This window comes from Balaenoptera musculus, chromosome 6 (assembly GCF_009873245.2).
Source record: "Balaenoptera musculus isolate JJ_BM4_2016_0621 chromosome 6, mBalMus1.pri.v3, whole genome shotgun sequence".
Lineage (NCBI taxonomy): Eukaryota > Metazoa > Chordata > Mammalia > Artiodactyla > Balaenopteridae > Balaenoptera > Balaenoptera musculus.
In genome coordinates, this window is record NC_045790.1 from 52,374,545 (window position 1) to 52,397,347 (window position 22,803).

The 22,803-nt window shown below is 37.0% G+C and overlaps 1 protein-coding gene and 1 non-coding gene across 12 annotated transcripts in view; both read left to right on the forward strand.

The window, feature by feature from the left end:
* Window positions 1-22,803, forward strand: part of NFIB (nuclear factor I B) — a 236,432-nt gene that overhangs the window by 68,350 nt on the left and 145,279 nt on the right. The window lies entirely within an intron of this gene.
* LOC118897635 lies at window positions 8,945-9,054 on the forward strand. The gene has a single exon (XR_005020521.1). It is a non-coding gene; the product is annotated as a U6 spliceosomal RNA (small nuclear RNA).

Here is a 22,803-nt window from a genome sequence, read left to right on the forward strand (position 1 = left end):
CTTTCAGGCCATCTGAGGTGAGGCTGAGATTTCTCAGAAAGGACTGTTAGAAGGAATATGGTAAGGGAAATGAAGGACAATACGATACCATATAAAGAAATGGATGAACACAAGTTTGTTCATTTGTTTGACTTCTGAACCTTAATTAGGTGAATCTAACCATAGATTGATTTTCTGGCTGCACTTGAAGACTCATTTATGTCCAGTTTATCTTCCCTCAAAAAAAAAAAAAAATAAGCCACAAAATGAAAGCCTACCCTTAATCTAGATCCTGGAAGGGGTCAGGAATTGGGGTAGAGAAGGAAGGTCAAGACAGCTGTGATTGCTGTTTTTTATCCACCTGGTGGCTTCTCTTTCTGGGTTACATTTGTTTCAGAGTCACATGCCAGATTCTGCACTTTCAAGCACGTTATAATGCAGAATATGATCTTTTTTAAAAAGGTAAGGTAAATAGTTTCTACTCCTATTTCCAATCATTGGCTATCCTCACTCTGTTAGAAGTCAGAAAACCTCTTGGAATTTTCATCACGTGATTGGTTTTCATAGTTTCTGTGTCTATATAGAGAGAAAGAATGAGATTTAAGTTTTTAAACTGTAGACTTGATGACTAAAATATTCGCAAACTTGGTTAAATCCGTGATCTCTTTATGTAAGTACTGGATTTCTTTCAAGGTGCTGTCTTCTTACCAACATACTGTGCAAATAACTGCAGTTTAATATAGAGATAACTTGATGTGGTTAGATTTGGTAAACCCTCTTATCTTTCCAACATGCATCGTTTATTTAAAATGCATAGGCATATGTTCAGAACAAAGTTATTTTCAGTGCATATATATTCATTAGCCTGTGTGTGAAAGAACATTTCAAATAACAACCATCTTGATATTTGGTTTTCTTTCAAAACTTTCTTCCCTCTCCACCTTGGTTTAATTGAACCCTAGGCCTGAACTCTTTAACGCATTCCCATGGAGCCGGGTACATTCGAACGTCTCGGACTGATACAAAATTGCTTTGTTGATCATATACCCATGCATGATAAGATATGCATAAGAAGAAATCTGGTACAGAAGTATAAATAATACTTATCTTTAAGCCAGCATCTGTCATCTGCTTCAGCAGACAGTGCTTGCTTTCTTCCTAGCACAAAAAGGGCTGAAAGATTTATGGGGCAGCTTTGTTTGTGCTCCATGATGCTTAATCAATTTTTATTAAATTCTAAATTAAAACTTGGCTTTCACTACATCTCTGATGTATAGCACAAGGGGAGAGATCATGGTGCCCCGAAAAGGTTAGGCATGGGTGATCTGAATCCTCGATCTATTTCTTCCTGCAGGACTTTTCTTAATAACTTTTATAAGTCTGACCAAATCCTTGTAGGCTTGCGTAGGAAAAGATAAATAACAACGCAAACTTTAGACTCTTAAGACTTCTAGAGAGAGGGGAGATTTGTAGTTTGTTTTTAGTACTCTCATGCATGTTCTAATATCTGAGAAAAGAACACATAAATTATTTCAATGTGCAGGTAATGTGCTCACTTTGCATTTAGAATGGTTTGATAAGTGAAGACTCACTAGTTATGCTTACTGAGAATTCTTAAAGTTTTTGGTAATCGAGGCTTAACATGTTAAGCATCTGATGGAGACCTGGGCTTTGCAGCCTTTTTCTGCCTAGTTTACCTTGTAAGTTCTACATTTGCAATTTTCTGGTCTTTTCATACAGATGCTTTTTGTTGAATATCAGCATATGGTAGGAGGCCCACTCAGAGAAGCCAGTTTATAAATGACCATCTTATTATCTTTGTAACCTTATGTATATAGGAAACCTAGATTCATGAGTCAAATTGAATTTTTCTTTTTCAGGAAAAAGTCAAAAAACTTATACCTGTGATTGGTTTTCTTAGATTCTGTATCTGTAAGGAGAGGAAGAATGAGATTTAATTAAAAATATATTTTTCTGTTGAATACTGATATTTCTGGTTGTGAATTTGCTTTTTCTTACATCTGGTATATACCAGACTAACCTGTACATATTATTCCTTTGGAAACATATTTGTGAGCCCTGATCCAAAAGTAGTTTATGTATCTACATTTCAAAGTATAAAGTTTCTTGAAGAGAAGGGGGTAGGCGTGGACAACTATGAAATTTGTTAATTCTTGTTTATTTTCTAGGAAATATGACAAGCTGTAAACTTAAGATCAGAATATCTGTGTTTTTGAATTATTTAATATGCTAGGAGAAAAGTGAATTAAAGAAAAATTTGGAAGCTAGTTCTACCATGCCCAAAGAATATTAATAATTCATACAGCTCTTTCTCTCCCATCACTTATCTTGTCATTGCCACATTTGTACTTTTGTCTTATACATTGCCATGTTTTTCGTTATAAATGCCAAGTGTAGACGTAGATGCCCATATTGACATATTCTGTTTATCTACTTACTACCTAAGTCTTGACATTTCCCTAGCCTTGGTATTGCCTGGTATGCCATGCATATATAGCTAGGGTTGCAGTCTTTGATGATCTGGAATTATTCAAAAGCTCTGCCTGGAATGGTTAAATGGCAGGTTACTTCTGAATACATTTGCTCCTCACTTGCCTAAAATATATTTGGTGCCTGAGTGTATTCTTACCATGTGCCTTCTTTCTCAGCTGCTGTGATTCAGAAAGACCCTTTGGAATTACTGTGAGAGTAGGGAAGAAACCCTGGATTACCAGAAATTAAGACAGCCCAGCTCAACTTGATATGCAAATTAGCTTTGAGGATGCAGTGTAGTTGGTCCTGGCTTTCTAACCTTAGAACTGCATCTTACACTGTCACTTGCCAGTGGTACCACATTGTGATACTTACAGCCTGTATAGCTAGAGAGGTTGTCTGCTTTCTGTGTTTCTGTGGAGTAATTTTGAGTAGATGAACTGAGGCGTGGGAGAGATTGCCAAATGAGGTAGTGATGATGGCTAAAGAGACTTGGACTTAGGGAGTGCTTTCTGGCAGAAGTTCAGCTCAGACAGTATCGTGTTTTTGACCATGGTACTTTAGACACTCTGCCAAGTGTTTGTAACGAGATAGGGCTGTTACTATACTTTGCTTTTAACTTTACTTTTGCATACAGTACGCCGTTCTTGTTTTATAAACTGTGTCGCATACTTTTTGTACCTCTATAAACAAGTGAAGCTGTTGAGTTTTTGGATAAAGTTTGAAGCAGTCTTGTGTTGCTTCCTCTTTGCTTTATGCTCCAAGTTGAGAGCTGAATAGTGAGATCTTTTTTCACACCATTTATAATGCGATGCACATTTTGAAGGCAATTTAAATTCTTTTGGCTCCCCAGCCATATGCTTCAAAATGGAAGCATTATACATGTATGGATAGGGGAATAGGTAGGAAATTGGAGTGTAAAGATATATGGCTGGGTATGTAGTAGGGTAATACTATCCAGAGAGAAAGAGAGAGAGAGAAGGGGGGGGGGGGATGTTTCACTCTTTAGGAACTTTTCCAAACTTTAGGCCCAATTTTGCTGAAGAAAATAATATTACACAAGAAGTTTAAAATGTTTCCACAGGCTATACAAGAACCTTTATACATGTAATTTATATGTCTAATGAGATTTTGGAACTTTACCGGTGTATTATTTGAGAAATTGGCAATATAGTCAAGAGGAATGAACTTTAAGGTATAATTTTTAATGGAAGGATAAAAACTAATATAAGCTAAAACTATAGTCCTGTTTCATTATTACATTTTTCCTTTTTTTCTTTTTTTTTCCTCCATTCTCACCTTTGCCCCTCAATTTTTCTCAGTTTATTTCCACATTGGAAAAGTGAAGTGTAATATTCTCCTTAACACAGAAACTCTTTCACTCTGTCTCTCTGGAGATTCTTTTTATTGTTTTCATAATCCATTCTGCCTGAGTAGAAAACACCAGATTTCTCCAATATTCTGAAAATAATTTTTACTTTGCTTAGATGGAAATATCCTGTTTCTGAACTTTCTCACTGTAATCATGTAAGTTTCTTATGGTTATGTCACATTGATCACAAGGATATCGTTATAAATTAATTTGGCTGATGTTTGGATTGATATGCTTATATATATTTATGTTAGACCAGGGACCCCTTTCTCATTCTCATTGAAACCTTGTTTCCTCATCTTATTTTCTTCCCCTTTTCCATCATAGATAATAAGTGACTTCTAATATTAGATCAGATACAGTACATAGTTCCTTCTATAACTTTCATCAGAAATGAGAGTGCTGTGTCAATCCAGGTGTTACTATAATATACTTTTTTCTGAAGAAAATAGCCCGTAGGTTAAGTATACCTCTGAAGCTTTTTTTATTTAGAATAATATTCCTAAAATACACACACACACACACACACACACACACACACACACACACACTGTTTTCTCCTTTGCTTACTTTACACTTACAATTTATATATTGTTTTCTTTGCAACTGTTCTATAAAAAATAGTTTTCAAAGTTAAATTACTGTTCTAACATTTTGAAAGTAAAATACCACAAATCTTTTGGGTTAAATTATGGGGAATCATTTTGTTCTTTACAACAAATTTCTTAATTTTCATTTCTTAGATCCCTATGTCATGGGATACATTATTGGCCACTTTTATAGAATATAAATTTCTTTTAAACTTCATGGTATAACATAACAGCCTTTAAATAATTACCATGTGGTGTACTTTCACCATCAGTTGACTTTATGTTGTTTGGGAAACACATGGGAGAGCTGGGAATTAGGAAACAAAAGAGAGAGAGAGAAAGAAAAAAACAAGAAGGACCTGAATTTCGGTCATTCATTCATTTATTTTTGAGAAGGGGTGGAAAAGCCCACAGATTCATATCTCAGTAGGGTGAAGTTGTGTTACTGTTTATCTGTACCTTTTTCCCCCTGTGGCAAGAGACGTGAAGAATAGACACTCACTCCCAAAGACACCAAGTTCCAAAGCACTGACTCATGAGCCCACAATGAAATCCTAGGATGCAGCCATTTCCTACCTTTGTTTGGAAATGAACTGATTGGACCAGGCGGATGTAAGCCCTCAGCTGCAGAGCTTTACAGAAGGAAATGCTTTTGGTCTCTCTTAGGTACTGGATGCTGTTGAGCCACTTCTTTGTATTTGATGGGATCAGCCAGTGTGAAAATGTTTCGTAGCATGTGAAAAATTCAGACCGGGGCCATTCTGTGTGTTTGTGCTTATATAGTCTCCACCTGATGGCAGAGAGAAGCACGCCCTCCTTTTCATGCAGTGCATTTTTATTACGAGTTTATGTATCAAACTCATCACCCTCGTTCTTTCTCTCTAGCTTAGTCTCATTTGTGTTTGCAGTCTCCCCATCTCATGGTGACTTCCCGGGGCTGTACGCCCTGGCCCCTGCCCCCCTCTCCTGCCCGGGTCACACTCCACCTGCTCTCTTAGCATCCGCAGCGCTGGCCTTCTCGCCGCTCCTCCAGCACTTTGCTCTCCCTGTTCTTGCTGCTGGGAAGCCTTTCTCCCCAGATCATTGCAGGGCTTGTCCCCTCACCTCATTCAGAGGTATGCTCAGAGAGGCCTTCTCCCACCGCTCTATCCATTGCTCCCTCCTCCAAGCCTCTTTTCCCTTACTCTGCTTGACTGTTCGCCCTATAGCTCCCTGACATATTTTATATTCACCTGTTTCCTGGTTTACTGCTTCTCACCCCCACCAGCTGTTAGCCTCATGTGGGTTGGAACTTCGATCATTTAGCACTCTTTTGCCTGGGCCTAGAACATAATAGAACATAGGTATAGTACCTAGCACAATGCAGAACCTGGCAGATTCACAATAATGCCTGTTGAATAAACAATGTAGACCTGATAGAGATGGCGCGTACCTCTTCTACTGGGCCATTTGGCAAGTTATGTAGCTTCTGGATGCCTTGGCTTTCCCATTTGATGAGTGGGGACAACATTTTGCATACCTCAGAGACATCATGGGAAGTTGAATAATGGTAAGTGAGCTTTAATCATGAGGAATAAAAGATCAAACATGAATTTTCTTTTATGAAACGGAGCTCTGAAATAATGAAAAGGGTCTGTGCCCGATGGGCAGGGATATATCTTAGTTACTCAGGATTTTCCGTGTATGTGCTGTTCCTGGACACTTTTTCGGTGATATTGCTTGTAATGAGCCTCTGAGGATAGACAAGGAGAGAGCTAAGGATAAGCTTAAGGATAAACTTAAATTTGAAGGATAATTTGGCGGCCGTAGTAAAGCAAGCGAATGAGATAAATGAAAGAAGTTGGCTCTAAAGAGAGCATTTGAAATTCTAGCTTATTGTCATATTTACCACCTTCAATTCTCAGACCTGATAGTTTTCAGTCAATAGCCTTTCTGGGATTTTCTGAAGTGTGATTTTACCTTGAATGTATCAGAGCTGGAAATAATTGTTTATGTTTATGCAGTTCATAATTTTGCAGTTTAGTTTGTGTGGGTTAGTGGCCCTACTGTTCAACTGGATGGCAAATCTGTGCTAGGAGGATACCATATGTACAAGTATTTTCTTAAATAATGTTGGCGTTTGCCACTGGTGTTAGGGGAAGAAGGGAAAAAAATGAGAGTAATTCTGGAAGCCCTCCAGTAAGGGGTTAGGAAAGAACTTAGGGACAAATGCTCCTACTTGGAACACAACACCAAATAGTGGTTTTTTTGTGTTTTTTTTTTTTTTTTTTTTAAGAGAAGCCAAAATTAAACACAGTAGAGTTTACTGTTTGCTAATCAGCATGTGTTTACTTTCTCTTCCAAAACTGAAGTTGCCAACCAATACATTTCCTACCCAGTGCTTGAATCTGTCCAAATAAACATGGGAAGTAGTAAAACAATGACACCACATGAAAAATATATCCTCATTCATTAAATAGAATCCAAAAAATTCTCTGGAATTTAATTCTAGCAATGAAGTGAGAATTGTTTGGTCTACTAAGAGAGGATAGTGACTTCCTGCCTTGGTTAGTCCAGCCGAGAAGAATGTGTTTTTAAGTTTCCATACAACTCTACATGCATTGGCCTAAACCTGGAGAAACATAAATGGACTATTTCACGTAAACCCCTCACCCACATTCCCAGAGGATGAGGGCATTTTGGGTATAACATAGTTTTATGATAATTACGAGCCTAAGCAGCTTGTAGAATTCAAATAATCAATTTTAATTTCTGTCTCCATCACTAACGATTACTGACAAGGAAGTTCTCAAGATGAAATTATGGAGTCTTCCTCTGGAGACTGCAAACATAAGGAAAAAGAGAAGTTGTAAAGAGATGGTTTTATTTTGTGGTCAGTCAATTTTGGGAAATAAATTCAAAAGCAGTAGCTACAATCAACAGTACAGAGAACCTTACATTCATAAGGATACCAGTTTACTTTAGCTGTTAGTGAGCAGTTCCATGTAGAATTGTTATCTATAATGTATACGTATATCTTTGTGAAGAAGCTTTGTTATAGGGATGCAAGATGGAGGTAGAGTGATTACTATGGTATTATTTTTATGGTTTAAATTTGCGTTTAAAAAATACCCAGTGTAGTCTTCATACTGGAGGCCAGACACCCACGGAGCTGACTCCTGTCTTCTATCAAAACCTGCTTTGGGGAAATATTATAAAATTAGTCATTTACTCTTTAATGTGAGTTTAAATAAATGCATTGAGCTTTCAGTAGTAATTACATTAAAAACTCTATGAGTATTGTAGAGTTAAGTAGTTCAAGTTCAAGCCTTGGGGAGAAGTGGTGCAGTCTAGTAGGGACAGGCATTCTTTCTGACAGAACCCTTCCTGCGGAGGTGACTGCTTCTTTCTCCTTGGACAAATAAAGCCAGCCCCTTGATCTTTACCATCAGGCAGGGCCCAGTGATGCTTCCGGTGAGCAGCAAAACAAAAGGTAGTCGGTTCTTTGAAGGTGATTTAGCACCTAATTGTTATTCAACATTACATTTTAAGTCATTCTAGCTACTGCAGTACAACAGTGCTTTTTTTTTTTTAATAAGAAATTAATTATCTGAACAAATTTACTTCTTGGATTTAGTTTGGTAAATGGCATATAACCAATTAATAGTTTTGAGTAAAACTGACATCACAGCACCTGTGAAAACCCAGAGGGGTCTTTTAGGATGAGATAGCATATGTCAAAGTCATCAACTGAAAGCTGTATAAATATTGGTTGTTGCCCTTGTTATCTAATCTAATCATTTACAGATAAGGAACCTGAGGCCTTTGACACTAAAGGAATCACCTAGGCTAGCTAGGTAAGGAGCAGTCCAGAAGAACTGAGTTCCTAAATACAGAACGCATTCTACTCTATCAGGCTGCCTCCCAAGTTTTAAATGGTATCCCATGAACACCAGATCTTTTTTTTTTTAACTTTTCCGAGCTTGAATGTAAAGGAATAAAATGTAGAGACTTAGTGATTATTTCCTAAAAAACTAGTGTCAACAGCTGCTTTCAACGTTCAACACATACCTTAGTATGTATCAGTCAAGCTGTATAAGAAAGTTATTTGTTCTGTGTAACTTTTCATCTGACAATCATATATATTGATATGCACATAGATTTACATACCTATATACTTCCTGGTGTTAGAGAATGAATATATTGTACATGAGAACATTCTGTGTATCCTTTAAATTGAAGAAAAAAGTGGAAAGATTTTAGAATAGTCATAGAGTTCATTCAGCCAGCCACTCAGTAGTAGTATGGATAGTGGAAATGCAAAGATGAAAAAGACTGACACAGTTCTTGGCTTTATGGAAATTAGTACCTCAAGTAACTGTAGGGTATGGATATAGGGAGACAGTCAATCAAGTTTGATGAAAGTATGGGGAAAGTTATGGTGTTGAAATATAGAATCTTATGGGGACAAAAAAGAGACAGACGCATACACCAGATCAGTGAAGGTGGCCAGAATAAAAGTTAACCAGGGGTGCTCGCTTCGGCAGCACATATACTAAAACAATTAGAATGATACAGAGACGATTAGCATGGCCCCTGCACAAGGACGACATGCAAATTCGTAAAGCATTCCACATTTTTATGTGACCCAGCAATCCCACTACTGCGCATATACCCTGAGAAAACCGTAATTCAAAAGAGACATGTACCACAATGTTCATTGCAGCTCTATTTACTATAGCCAGGACATGGAAGCAACCTAAGTGTCCATCGACAGATGAATAGATAAAGAAGATGTGGCACATATATACAATGGAATATTACTCAGCCGTAAAAAGAAACGAAATTGAGTTATTTGTAGTGAGGAGGATGGGCCTAGAGTCTGTCATACAGAGTGAAGTAAGTTAGAAAGAGAAAAACAAATACCGTATGCTAACACATATATATGGAATCAAAAAAAAAAAAAAAAGGGTTCTAAAGAACCTAGGGGCAGGACAGGAATAAAGACGCAGATGTAGAGAATGGACTTGAGGACGCTGGGAGGGGGAAGGGTAAGCTGGGATGAAGTGAGAGAGTGGCATGGACATATATACACTACCAAATGTCAAATAGATAACTAGTGGGAAGCAGCCGCATAGCACAGGGAGATCAGCTCGGTGCTGTGTGTCCACCTAGAGGGGCGGGATAGGGAGGCTTGGAGGGAGATGCAAGAGGGAGGAGATATGGGGATATATGTATATGTATAGTTGATTCACTTTGTTTTAAAGCAGAAACTAACACACCATTGTAAAGCAATTATACTCCAATAAAGATGTTAAAAAAAGAAAAAAAACAAAAGTTAACCAGGGGAAGGGCAGTGGTATTCCAGGAAGAGGAAACTGCATGTATGAAGACTCAGAGAGAGCTCAGGATTGGAAAGAAGGTCAGTAAAGGTAAAGCTTCAATAGGCAAATCTGCAAAAACATTGTTTTAGGAATTCCTCAAAAGAATCAGTCTGCCAGTCTTCCTTATAAATTTCCATTGGAGGCTCTTACACTGTATGTGAAGTTGTTTATTCTGACATAGTATTTGTTCTTTATATTGATTTTCAATCATCTAACATTCTCTGTAATGTCCTATTTGAGTAAAATTATCATTATCATCAATAGACATATATTTATTAAGCTCCTACCAGTTGTGAAGGCCTGCATACTAAGACTGCCGTGTCTGAACCCCGATTATAGTAAAGGATTTAAAGTTGAAAATACTAGGTTGTTCTTGGTCTGTTCAAAGAGACCAAGTGTACATCCTTGAAGCTACTTTTTTCCCTACAATTCTTTGATCCGGTGATTTCACCTCATTATTCCTATTCTAATTCCCTTGGTTCAGTTTCTTAAAAATGTATTTTGAAATATTTAAGACATACAAAAATATAAATGTTTCAGCAAACTCATGCATGCATCACCCAGTTTAAGAAATAAAATTTTGTTTAAATTTATTTGAATAAGATTTAAAATAATTAAATAAAAACTTTTAATGAATGTATGAATAAAGAAACAAAAATTTAAAAATAGATTAATAATATCCCTGCATGCCTCTTCTCCCCAGTCTCATTCCTTTTTATCCTGCTACATCAAGCGGTAGTTTCTCTCTTACATGTTGCAGTTAATGGGTTCTTGTTCCCAGTACTTTTATTGCATGTACTTTTCTGGCACGTGCATTTTGTAATGTTTCTGATGCTGAGAACTTGAATCTCTCTGCCGTCCAATCTAGAGAGTAATCCTCTGACATTTTACTGCAGGATAATTTCTCCTAGGTTTGACAGTGAGTCAGTGAGTCAAAAGACTCCAGGCTCCAATGCTGTGTTTCCAAGGGTTACAGAAGTTCTCTAAGCATCTTTCCTTGACATGTAACATAATAAAAAAGCATTGCCCTTGACTTTTGTTTTGGTAATTATAATCAATAGATGCTTTATATATGTAAGAAGATGTATACATTTCAGAACAATTTTCCTTTTGAGTATCGGAATGAGTGCTAATGATGACGAAAGTGTCCTCTGCTCATTATTTCGGATCAAAATTGATGGACTCTAATTAAACTGAAATATTTCAGCTCACAGTACTAGTTAATTCTGCCTTGTATATAGGCTCACCTTGCAATATATGCAGTTTGCAAACAGATATTAAAGAATAACAGCAAAAGAGCTGAATGCTGAACCTCAAACTTTACCAAACCTCTTTATGGTAAATTGTTAAATGTTTTTCATGAAAAGTTTGGGTATCACTTTCTGAGAAATTCCTCCACATCTAGAAATTTCAGTTTGCAGTTACCCATGAAGGAATAGAAATGATTTACTTATGATTTGCATTTGGAAAGAGTATTTTAAAGCTATATTTGTGTGGATATCACAATTTCAACATGATTTACTATCTTTAGGGTTAAACCACATGTGTATAAAGGATCTTTTGAAGAGCAGTAGTAATACAGTTAGTTTAGGAAATGCCACAACTTCAGCTTCCTGTTCTTTGCCTTGGCTTTCTTAAAAAGTGAAGACTTTCTGCTCTATCCTGTCAAGAGCAAATGCAGCATGTGTTAGCAGAAGGAAGGAACCAGAGGCAGGCCTGCCCTCTTGACCTGTCCGGCTGGGCGTGTCAGTTTGCTAGATGAGACCTGGCAGCCCTGGGCTCTGTGTCCCGGGACCCTGCAAGTAGGTGGGGGCATTCCTGACTTCTGTGATCATAGCCCCCTGTAGGTGCAGAAGACACCACAGCGGCCAATGAATCCATCTAAATATTTAAGTAAAGTAGGACGAATAGTTCAACTCATCTTAGGAACTTGTCAAAATTTAGGATTCTAGGAATCCTTTACGAGACATAGAAGAGGAGTATAAGGATTCTGTTCCTTAAATTTCGAATTTGAAATTTCTAAGGTGATGTCCATCTTAGAAAAGAATATAATACTAAGACTTGATCTCTAGCCCTCTAAGACATTAAGTGGACCTCCGGGCTTCCTTTCTTTTCACCTGCTAACCTTTGTCTTCCAGTCTTCCTTTTCTCAATCCCCATTATGTGGAGTAAATGTGGTGGCTTTTATTTCTTCCTTGCCTTTCCCTGAGCGGGTGAGTGGTGCCAACAGCTGAGTGTCTTCTTCAGACAGCATCTAGGAGCACTGTGCATTTTGTGTGTTCGGTGGTGGGCAGGCCAGGCACGCACAGAGTTAAGCCCACGGCCGCTCTGTGTTAACTGAGCATTTCTCAGTGTAGCCGGGTCGTAATCCCTCAGCAGATGCTTTAGGGGTCTTGTTATTGTCCAGAAGTGGCTCTTGTATGAGAAAAATGCAGCCATGCAGAAATGGCACACACACTGTTGACTCGCCCACCATGGCTTAAGGTTTTTCCTTTATAACATCCATGAACCCGTTTCATCTCTACCTAGCCAGAGAGTGTTGGCGCCTTCCCTCTCTCTACACCTTTAACTCGTTAAAAATAAAAAACAACAACGACAATAAACTAGAATCACATCATAATGTTCCCTACTGATAAGAGGTTCTGGTTTTCCTTGCGTTCTTTTCAGTTTGTCGTTGTTGGCCCAGACCTTGCCCCTTTCTCAGGTCTTTCAGCCGCATCGTGGCCTTTCAAAACTTTTAAGTCCTGTAATACTATATTTTGTGAAGAAGGGAAAAAAATGAGATTTTTTTCCTCCTTGCTTTTGTTAACCCATTCTTGTTTTAGGCTCCAACAAAAAGGGTTTTTGTTAACTGGAGCTTAAAATCGGCCAGCTTGCAAAGTATTCTCCCTTTTTATGCAGGGAGGATTAGCTTGGCATGTTATGCAGTTCCCTTGTATGAGCCATTCACGTGTCCTGTCAGAAGGTGTATAATTACTCACTTCACCATCAGCAATCATTCTTAAGTTAAAACCTGTTTTAAACCTCTCATTAATATAAATCATACCGGGAAGGTAGAAAATACACCTTCAAAAAGAACGAAGTGTTAGGGAGCTAATCTGTTCTTTTCATAATAGACCCAGAGTAAATAATTTTTACTTAGCGCTCTTCTCTCTTTGCAATCAAAATAGTTTGTGATAAAAGATCGGGTACCAGGGATTGCATAAATGTGCAGTGTTTTATTCAGACAGGATTGGGCTTCCTGCTTGGTGCCAGCCTCGTTTTCTCTCTGTCACCCTTGAACAGTGAAGTGTGTAATCCTCCATTCTTTTAAAGTCAGCCCCCTGACAGAATTTCCTCTCTCTCCCTCTCTCTGTCTCTCTGTCTCTCTTTCTCTGCCCTTCTCTCTCTCTCCCCCCTCCCTCTGTCTCTCGCCCTCTCCCTCTCGCCTTCTCCCTCTCTCTCTCTCTCTCTCTCTCTCTCTCACACACACACACACACACACACACACACACACACACACACACAGAGATTCAGGAGTAAAATGTTTTCATTTTTCAGGTTTTTCTTTCAATGAACTATCCCAGCATGCTTGGTTAGCTAGCAAGCAGTCTGAACTTATAAACAATGCCTCAAAGTATGATTTTTCTTCATGGAAGAGCCTTAGGCAAAGGACTCAAATATCCATGGTCTATTTATTCATTAGCAACGTGTTCTAGTACAGGTATGGTAGCTCTAAAGGCATAGCTCGAGTTACTCATCTTCCTAACATACAGAGGCTGCTTCTACTCTTCCTCCATGCCTCCCACACCAGAATCTCCCTGCCACTGCATCAGACCTGTTGTGGTTGTGGAACATTCAGTCCAAGTTGGGGCCTCAAGATGAGGGAGTTAGGCAGTCTCTGAAAAAATGTCTCAAATTCTTATACATCCTGAAAGGCCCAGCCAGATCTGGCCTTTGCCCACCTCTCCAAATTCATTTCTTACTTTTCCCCCTAGCGCTTCTGACTCATCATCTTGACAGTCTCCCTTTTCTTCTTTAAATTTGCCAAAGAGCCCTACTCTTTTCTACCTAAGGGACTTCACTTCTACTAATCCCATGTGTCCCAGCTAAGTTTTACTTATTCGTCAGGTCTAAATTTAAGCCAATGTCCTTTCTTTTTTCCACATTTTTTCAATTCAGTGCCAACGATGTACCAGAAGTTATTCTAGGTCCTTGAGGTTCAGGGTTGCTTTGAACAGATAACATCCCTGCTCTCATGGGGCTTATATCCTAGGAAAGGCCTTCAACATAGAAGTCTTCTTGGACATTCCAATCCATGTGGGCCCCCTTGAAGTTGTGTTTCCATAAAACTCTATGAGTCTTCATTGCATTTTCTTCACTCTGAAGGAATAAAGGAATGGCTGTCTCCCTGTCCCCAGACATCTTCCAATTATACTCTTCCTGAATTCTTTTACATCACTCTTACACTGTCTGAAACATTACACTAATTAGAAATTCATTGGGATTGACAGACTTTTTCTTAAAAAAAAAATGTCAGTTACCAAAAGCAATTGTTTTAAATTCATATCATCTGCTTTTCTTTTAGCACCTGGTGGACATTAGTGGCTGCAGGAATGAGGACAAGGTTGGGTTGAGAGGTGATGCATTTAGGGCCTGGAACAGTGGGAAGTCCAGGGTGGCTGGCATGGGGCACAGGACCTGGGAGGATGGGTGTCAGGGAGATGGGAGTGCCCACAGGGAGAGAAGAGGGTTTGGAAGTTAAGGTTGGCTTTCTTTAGGAATTTAAATAGAGAAAGCTAAGGCCCCCTTTTCTTTTTTTGTCCCTTGGGAAAGAAGGAAAGGAACTAAAATTAGTTAATCTTTTACGTGCCAAGGACTTTACCTATCTTATTTCTTTTTTTTTTTAAATTTCTTTTAAGGCATTATTTTATCTCCAGTTAATATTTAAAGATCAGGTCTCTTTAATTCCAGAATTAGAACATGTAAAACTGACACTCTGTAGCCTCTGGGTACTCAATGTCTGTTGAATGAATGAATTCACTGTATAAAGACTTGTTCTCCACTTTGGCATGAGTCTTCAAGCCAGCTTCCCTAGACTCAGATTTCATGTTGGTACTATTGGTATCATAGCTGAAGTGCATTCAGGGTTGAATTGGGCTTTGTGGGCTGGTATGAAAACCTAGTCACCTTGTATGATATTGTTTTGATAGGAGATTTCAATGTGAGGTCCAGACCACTGACTCGCCTATGAGCTTTTGGAGCTCTGTTCCTTAGTAAGTTGGGGGTTACCCGTATGTGAATACAGAACTGATATGAAATTAAATCTTACGTATTCTGTTTTCTTGTGATACTTAGGACACTTCTAATTGAGCTTAAGTGGTTCTCTCTCTTTCTTTTTCATAAATCTCCCCAAAGCCTTTTTATAAGTAGGTAGTATACCTAATAATGATAGTAATAGAAGTTATTACCTAAAAAAATTTAAAAGAAGTCAAAGGAAACAAATAATTTCTAAGATCCCCCAAATATAATATCTTTTGACATGTCCCTCTTTCATACTGAGTCACCAGGAACATGACATTAAGCTGATTTTGATTTGGGTTCAAGTGAGAGAGAAACTGCGTTAGTGATGAACTCTAATAAGGTTAAAACGCAGTCACAGAGGAGAGACCCCAGATGGACTGAGAGAGGCAAGCCATGAGGTCCTTTCTTATGTAATGGTAAAGCCTGGCCAGAAAGGAAGCTTTTTCACAGGAATATTTGCAAAACTGCATACATCAATTTACAAGCAGTTTGAATTTATATGTAATTGACATATTTCAAAAACATTAAATGTTGGAATTGACATATATACACTAGTATGTATAAAATAGATAACTGATAAGAACCTGCTGTATCAAAAAAATAAATCAAATAAAATTCGGAAAAAAAAAAGACATTAAGTGAAGAGTGAAATGTTTGCTATTTTGACCACTAAATTTGAGTGTGTAGTGGGAGTAGGTAGGCTTTAGTGCATGGACTCAAGTAGAAGATTATTTGGTTGAGATGTGGGAATCACTAGTAAGAAAAATAAGGTTCATATCGAGTCCAGTGCCTTTGATGTGTATGTTTCTATTCCTATATAATAACTTTTAAAGTCAGCTTCAACACAGTATAATTACAGTTACTTCTACTGTTCCTATAACAATTTTAAAAAGATACATAGAAATACAAAGTTGGATGACAAATCTGATTAAAGGAAGAGTAAATGAATGATTCAAAATGAGTTAAAAATGAAATTTTGTCTTTAAAAGGTATTATGTTAAAGTACACTTGGAAAGAGAAATTATGTAAAATTAAATTCATAGATATAGATTCTTCCAGAGTACCAAGAGACCGGTAGTTCAGTGGATGGAACACAGGTTCTGGAAACCTGGGAGGCTCTTCTCTGCATCTCACCAGCAGCATTAACTCTAGCAAATTACTTAACCTGTTGAGGCCTCTCTTGTTCCTCACCTGTAAGGTAGGGCTGATAATAATAGTATCCACCCTGACAGTTTGTATTGAGAATTAAAGCCAACTTTTGTGAGGCTTCTTATCAAATGCCTATTTATCAGTGACATCTCACACGGTGACTATTCTCATCAACAATTATATAGCAGTAGAGGAAATAGATATTTTTAAAAAATTATTACAAGTAAGTCACAACGTATTGTTATTATCTTCCTGTTTTCATGACAGGATTCCTATTACTTAGGTTTGGGAAAATATCCAATTCATGAAAATCCAAAGCAGCTCTGCTTTTGTTCTATAGTACCTGTTATAATACATTTCAAGTTTAAAGAGGGACATTTCAGAACAATGTTCATTGATTAAAAAAATTCATCAATTTTTTGTTCATTCAATAAACATTTTCTGAGTACCTAGTAGTATTTTATGTCTTATATTAACCTCTAGGAATAAAAAGCAAAGACTCTTTTCACAGTCATCCACAAGGACGTTGCAGTCTAAGAATAAAGTTTTTCCAAGGAACTGGTAATCCACTAGACAGTGGTAAGTGGCAGAAAGCTTTGAACTGATAAATAAGGTTTTAAAATTGTAGTATTTTGGGGGCATCTTTAGGAAGGATTCTACACACACAGAGAGGCACAAACACACCTTGAGTTTATAAGTTAGAAAGCCATTTGAAATGTGAACAAAAAAGTCATTTTAAATTTTTAGTCCATGGCAAAGACAGAATTATCTGAATAACTCTAATTGTTCATTTCTAAGGTGTCCTTGGCTGTATTAATCTAATGTTTATTTTAAAAATGTGATTAGCAATTATCTGGAATACTTTTAAAAATATATGCTTCCGTTAATAAAGGTCATGTTAAATTTTTTTTTGTTTTTTGTTGTTTTAAGACTCATAGTCATATATTCATTGCTTTTCTTGAGGGTGTTTTTACTGAATAGATTTTGACGAAAAATATTCTTTAAATATTGCTTATTGGCTTACTGGATGAGAGATGATTCATCTCTCAATGAATTAATATTTTCAGTTTCGTTACAAAGCCAAATTGTCATCATTAAATGATTTTAGAAAAAATTAACAGGTTCTTTAAAATGTAGAGTACATACCTTCTCAATTAATTATTTTGTCAATGTTTATTGAACAATGAGAGCCAATTTAAGATTACAATAATTGAATCTTCTGAACTAGTGTTAAAAAATTTACCCGATCAATCTTCTAAGTCATATTTTAATCAATTTTGTTGAAATGAGATCCATTCAAAAGGAAATAACACATATTTCACCACAATGACCAAATATTATGTACAACCAATGTAAAAGAAAAATTCATTAGAAACAATTATATTGGCCTGGACCTTTAAATCTTTTGTTCTGTGTTTCCGAATACTTTTTGGATCTTTTTGTAGAGAATGAAAGCAACTTTGGGAGTGAATCCTGAGAGTTTGGTAGAACTAGATCTGCTTCTAAGCTTAATGCCTGCTTATTAAGCTGGAAAACATTATTATTTTTTTACATTAGACTTTAATATCATAAACAATGACGGCCTTTTCATGTTGTTTTCATAAAACAAAATTTGCTTATAAACCCAAAGCCATAAAACCACAAAAACCCCAGACACAATCCATCACTTTGTTCCATCCCGAGTTCAGTTTATTGCTTTCAAATACATCATATAAAGTGCCCTGTACTTGAGGAAGAATATAGTTTAAGGATGAATCCAGTACCAAATAATCACTGGCCTCTTAAGGACAACATTTATATTTATTTATTTTCTCAGAGCATTCCTTAGGATTTAAATCCTTGGATATCCAAATCAAAGGCATTCAAGTAAACAAAGCTACACTTCATATTTAAAAAATGCTTTCAAAGGAAAATTTATACAATTCAAAAACTACTTAATGTCCTTGCAGGGAAGAAACTATATACCTACATTAGTGGTAAAGAAAATATGAAACTGGAAAATATATAATTCTGGAAAAGAACAAGACAGGGCAGATGATTAAACTGAGATCATATAAAGCTTGATTTTTGTTCAGGACACTTTCAATTGCAATTATCCTCTTTGGTTCTTAGCTGTTTATTTTTAGTGGTGAGATCATAGTTTTCCATGATTAGGGTAATAGGGTCTCCATACGGAACTATGATGTGGAGTCCAGAAAATAACTGTGGTATCAGTGGAGCAGAGTTCTCAGCAAATGCTGGTGTACTGTCGCCCCCAACCCCAGTATTGAGAAATAATTAACATACATCACTGTATAAGTTTAAGGCGTACAGCATGATGGTTTGATGTATATTGTGAAATGATTACCACAACAGCTTTAGCTAACATCTGTTTTCTCATATAAAGAAAAACAGGGAAAAACATTTTTCCTTGTGTTAAGAACTCCTAGGATTTACTCTCAACGACTTCCCTATGTATCATACAGCTGTGTTAGCTATAGTTATCATGTTGTACATTACATCCCTAGTACTTATCTGTCTTGTAACTGGAAGTCTCTACTTTTTGACCACCAGCCTCCAGTTCCCTCTCTGCCCACCTTCTGCCTCTGGTAATCACAGGTTTGATTTCTTTTTCTGTGAGTTTGTTTGTTTGTTTAGATCCTACATGTAAGTGAGATCATACAACATTTGTCCTTCTCTATCTGACATGTTTCACTTAGCATAATGCCTTCAAGGTCTATCCATGCTGTCACAAATGGTAGGATTTCTTCTTTTTTATGACTGAATTATAGATAGATAGATAGATAGATAGATGGATCTTACAACTTTTTAATCCATTCACCTGTTGATGAACACTTAGATTGTTTCTGTGTCTTGGCTATTGTAATTAATGTTGCTATGAACGTGAGTGCAGATATCTTCAGAGTTAGTGTTTTTGTTATCTTTGGATATATTCCCTTTTCTCCACATCCATGCCAGCATTTGTTATCTCTTGTCTTTTTGATGATGGTCATTCTAACAGGCAGGAGGTGATATCTCATTGTGGTTTTAATTTGCATTTTCCTAATGACTAGTGATGTTGAGCATCTTTTTATGTACCTGTTGGCCTTTCATGCATCTTCTTTGAAGAAATGTCTATTCAGTTTCTTTGCCCATTTTTAATTATTATTTATTTTTTTTGCTACTGAATTGTATGAGTTCTTTATATGTTTTGGATATTAACCCGTTATCAAATATATGGTTTTCACTTTGTTAATGGTTTCTTTTGCTCTACAGCTTTTTAGTTTGATGTAGTCCCACTCATTTATTTTTGATTTTGTTGCTTGTGCTTTAGATGTCATATCCAAAAATTCATTATCAAGGCCCATATCAAGGAGCTTTGTTTCTGTATTTTCTTCTAGGAGTTTCATGGTTTCAGGCCTTACATTTAAGTCTTTAATTCAATTTGAGTTAATTTTGGGGAGTAATATAAAATATGGGACCAGTTTCATTTTTTTGCGTGTTAAGAGCTAATTATCTCAGCACTACTTATATTTTTAAAAATATTTTATTGAAGTATAATTGATTTACAATGTTGTGTTAGTTTCTGCTGTACAGAGAAGTGATTCAGTTATACATATGTGTACATCCTCTTTTATATCCTTTTCCATTATAGTTTATCACAGGATATTGAATATATTGGGTTGACCAAAACATTTGTTTGGGTTTTACAAACTTTTTGGCCAACCCAATAGTTCCCTGTGCTATACAGTAGGACCTTGTTGTTTATTCATTCTATGTATAATCATTTGCATCTGCTAATCCCAATCTCCCAATCAATCCCTCCCCCACCACCCCTCAGTACCATTTATTGAAGGGACTGTCTTTTCTCTATTGAGTATTCTTGGCTTTCTTATCAAATATTAGTTAACCATGTATGCTTGGGGTTATTTCTAGGTTCTCGATTCTGTTCCATTGGTCTATTTGTCTCTTTTTACGCTGGTACCTTCCTGTTTTGATGACTACAGTTGTACAGTATAGCTTGAAATCAAGAAGTGTGATGCTTCCTGCTTTGTTCTTCTTTCTCAGGATTCTTTTGCTATTTAGGGTCTTTTGTGGTTCCTTATAAATTTTAGGAGTGTTCCTGCTACTTCTGTAAAAAGTGCATTTGGAAGCTTGATAGGGATTGCATTAATCCTCTAGATCAGCAGTCCCCAACCTTTTTGGCATCAGGGACTGGTTTCGTGGAAGACAGTTTTTCCACAGACGGGGTTGAGGGGATGGTTCAGGCAGTAATGCAAGCGATGGGGAGCGGTAATGCAAGTGATGGGGAGCGGCAGTTGAAGCTTCGCTCACTCACCTGCCGCTCACCTCCTGCTGTGCGGCCTGGTTCCTAACAGGCCGCAGACTGGTACCGGTCCATGGCCCGGGGGTTGGGGACCCCGCTCTAGATGATTTTGGTAGTATTGACATTTTAACCATATTAGTTCTTCCTGTCCGTGAACACAAGATACCTTTCCATTTATTTGTATCTCCTTTGATTCCTTTCATCGATGTCTTATAGTTTTCAGAGTAGAGATCTTTCAACTCCTTAGTTAAATTTATTCCTAAGTATTTTATTGTTTTTGATGCCATTGTAAATGGGATTGATTTCTTTAGTTCTTTTTCAGAAAATTCATTATTAGTGTATAGAAATGCTACTGATTTTGCGTGTTGATTTTGTATCCTGCAACTTTACCGAATTCATTGGTTGGATCTAAGTTTTTTGTTGTTGTTGTTGTTATTGTTGACTTTTTAGGGTTTTTTATATATAAAATCATGTCATCTGCAAATAGAGACAATTTTGCCTCTTTCTTTCCAATTTTGATACCTTGTTTTTTCTTGCCTGATTACTCTGGCTAGGACTTCTAGTACTATGTTGAATAGGTGTGGTGAGAGTGGGCATCCTTGTCTTGTTCCAGATCTTGGAGGAAAAACTTTTACCCTTTCACCAATGAGTATGATATTAGCTGTGGGCTTGTCGTATATGGCCTTTATTATGTTGAGATATGTTCCTGCTATGCCTAATTTGTTCAGAACTTTTATCATAAATGGATGTGGAATTTTGTCAAATACTTTTTCTGCATTTATTGAGATGAGCATGTAATTCTTTCATTTTATTAATTTGAAGTATCATATTGATTTATTTGCGTATGTCGAACCATCCTTTCATCTCAAGGATAAATCTTACTTTTGAACATGGTGAATGATGCTTTTAATGTGCTGCTGAATTTGATTTGCTAGTTTATTTAGAATTTTTGCATCTATATTCATCAGGGATATTGGCCTATAGTTTTATTTCCTAGTAGCATCCTTTTCTTGTTTTAGTATTGGGATAATGCTGGCCTCATAAAAGGAGTTTGAGAGTGTTCCCTCCTCTTCAGTTTTTTGGAAGAGTTTGAGAAGGACTGGTGTTCATTCTTCTTTAAGTATTTGGTAAAAGTCACCAGTGAAGCCATCTGGTCCTGGACTTTTCTTCATTGGGAGATTTTTTGATTGCTGATTCAATCTCCTTGGACTATTCAGATTTTCTGTTTTTTCCTTGATTCAGTCATGGTAAGCTGTATGTTTCTAATAATTATTCATTTCTTCTAGGTTGTCCAGTTTGTTGGCAAATAGCTGTTCAATGTGGCATAGCTTTTGTAGCTTAGGACTTAAGCTACAAAAAAACAATCCTAGCTTAGGATTGTTTTCCACTTTATGCTTGTTGAATATGGCCTTCTGAGTAGGCCAGAAAGATCTTAAAAGTTGTTTATTATGCAGGGAAATACAATAAGGGATGAGAATGGATTTAAGGAGGGACTCTTTTATTTTATTATGAGCTTATGTCTTTGAGTATTGTTTAGATTGTTTATGGGTTAGGTAGAAGCCTATTTGCTTGAAGGACAAAATCCCGGAAGATACACAGAATGCCCATCAGTGGCTTCGTGGCCAACTGGAGTGTAGTTGAGGCGCTGATAGGATACAGGGTGGCTGGGAAGGAAGCCGTGGCCAGAGCCTGTGAGATCAGGTGGGTTCCTGCTGCTTCACTTCTCTATCAATCACAGGCACTGCCATTTCCTTATCAGATGTAGGTGTGGAGGAATTGAGCTAGAACTAATAGGAAGGTTTTTCTGCTTTTGCGTTTCATTGAAATTAGATTGGCTCTAACCTGTTCCTTTAACACAGCTTCCTCCTTTTTTTCCTTTTTTTTTTTAACCATTGAGGTCAAACGTAATTTTTCAAAATTTTACTTCTTGATTTCTCTCTCCCGTGGAATTGCACAACAGGGAAAGAACTTGAAGTATAAAGGAAGCCAGTGTAATTATTAAATAATGAATGGTTACATTTTCATAGATAAATGTCATAAAATAAAAAATTCTGGAATGCTAATTTTTAACAATGTTCATATCTAAATGTGTTTCTTCTGGGAACTGTGGGTGGGAATTGTGCATGCTAAAATTGATGCAAATAGGTTGCAATTCAGAAAAACAATGCAACATAGAAGTTAATTAGTATCACAAGAACTGGAATCTAATGTAGTCACTTATCAGTAAGTGGAGGGCTTGGTTAAAGTCGATCAGCTCTGAGATCTGCT